At 46.1% G+C, this 2,147-nt stretch overlaps 1 protein-coding gene across 2 annotated transcripts in view; it reads left to right on the forward strand.

Annotated features, from left to right (window-relative positions):
• Positions 1 to 2,147, forward strand: part of Ush2a (Usher syndrome 2A (autosomal recessive, mild)) — a gene marked incomplete in the record, with an annotated part of 661,834 nt that overhangs the window by 609,008 nt on the left and 50,679 nt on the right.

Below are 2,147 nucleotides of genomic sequence, written 5' to 3' on the forward strand. Positions count from 1 at the left end.
AAGAAGAAGAAGAAGAAGAAGAAGAAGAAGAAGAAGAAGAAGAAGAAGAAGAAGAAGAAGAAGAAGAAGAAGAAGAAGAAGAAGAAGAAGAAAAAGAAGAAGAAGAAGAAGAAGAAGAAGAAGAAAAAGAAGAAGAAGAAGAAGAAGAAGAAGGGGAAGGGGAAGAGGAAGAAGAAGAAGAAAGGGAGGGAGGGAGGAAGGGACGAAGGAAGGAAGGAAGGGAGGGAATATGACACATGATTGCTTTTTCAGCATGATGAGGTTGAAAAATCATAAGTCAACTATTCTAAGTCAGGCACCATCTGTACTATACCTCTAGATTCCCAAGGATTGGTGATAATAATGTAACCTGAGAACATTCCTTTCTAATGGCTTCTGTTCTTAATGAACCATGTGGTTACGGCAGTAACCAACTATAAGAGAGAGAAAAGAGTGCTGGCAATTAGTGGGGAAAGGAGAATACACAAAATAATTACTTTGGAAAATGAGCGAACAAATGCATAAGGAAATAAAGGATTACAGTTTCATGAGCACTACTGAAAATGTATAGTAAGAAATTTAAAGTGAGACCAGTCTGCCTGTGTATTAGTTAGTACTCTATCATTATAACAAACTACATGAGGCAACCAACTTATAAAGAGAAAAGGGTTCTTTTGGATCATGGTTCTGGAGACCCAAGATCAGGTGGCCTCTGTCTCTGGGCTTCTGGCAAGGGCAACAAGTCAACGTGGGGACTGCAGGCCAGAGCAAAAGTGCTGACCACGTGAGCCAGGAAGCAGGAAGAGGGAGAGATGGGGTCCTGCAGTCCTCTGCAAGGGCACATTCACAATGAAGCAAGGACCAGCCACAAGGTTCCCTCAACCCCACAACCTCCCGGTAGTGCCAACCCAGGGAACAAGATTTGAGTGCCTGAGCCTTCTGGACACTCATTTAAACTACAGCAACACGTTTGGACACTTTCCTCCAAAACCACTTAGCAGCGTAGGTGAGAAGGGAAACTCAGGGTAGCACACATTAGACATCGGCCAAAGGAATATCGCAGATAGCAAGGGTGCCAGGGAGCCCAAGAGCCTTGTGAGCTGACGTGGAATCTACATTTCCTTTGGGGTCTGTGCCACTCCCCTTCCCCTAGGAACCCCAAGGAGAATCACACCAAAACACAGCACTCCAACCTAGATTTCCCAAAGTCTGGGCTGTATAATCTTAAATAACATTGAAGGCTATCACCAATCCAGCCTAGGTTAGCCTCCATCTGCAACCATCTGCAGGAATGTCTGGAACCAGAGGAGCCCCCCAGGAGTCTGGTGTGTGCCCCCCTCAACAGTCAGTGTCACCGCGCCTCATCTGCAGGGTGGCACCTCAGGGCCTGCAGCAGGAAAAGGCGGGAAACCTCTGCTCAGAAACGCCTGCATCCAAATTAAGTTACTTCCCATCTTTCCAAAAGAAGGCCAAATAATAGAGATGAAAACTAACTCTATGTTTGGATGATAAGCCTCAGATGGTTTTCACCAGGACAGAAATACTTTGCCCCAAGAGAAGCAATTGATTTTCCTACACAGTGTGAGGAAGACAGGGTGGTTTTTTTTCAGTTTCCTAGTCATCTAAATGACACACTTGTGTATACTATGCATATGTATATATACATGCAAAATGTGTGTTTTAGGTACACATATTTATACCTGCGTGTAATATATGTGCCTGCACATGCGCACACACATTTTCAGCTCTGACACGCCCCCCACAAGAAAAAAAACAAATGGTAAGCGTTACAATTCCATTTTCCAGAAAGTTCTGTGGAAAATAAACAGTGTGGGGAGCTCTCACCCTAGTGAGGATGGGACCATCTGCCCACAGTGTCGATAAAACTGGGGATTTGAATGCCTTTCCTTTGTCCCCGAAGTAAAGCAGGAGAGCCTGAGGAGCACGGTTTAAGTCACAGAGTAAGTCTCAGCAGCCCTTAGGTGCAGGTCGATGCTTGCACATTTTCCAACCTTTGAAATGAGGCTTCCTTTCTGTGGATCTTTATTAACCGGAAACGCCCCTATTTCCAAAGTGGGTGTCGGGGTGCTTCCTCCGGCCTGGGGTCGGAGCTGAGGAAGGAGGCACACAAGTCCCAGGGCTCCCGGCGGCGGCCCCCGAGCCCTCGC

This window comes from Chinchilla lanigera, unplaced genomic scaffold (assembly GCF_000276665.1).
Source record: "Chinchilla lanigera isolate Chin_1 unplaced genomic scaffold, ChiLan1.0 scaffold00005, whole genome shotgun sequence".
Taxonomy (NCBI): Eukaryota; Metazoa; Chordata; class Mammalia; order Rodentia; family Chinchillidae; genus Chinchilla; species Chinchilla lanigera.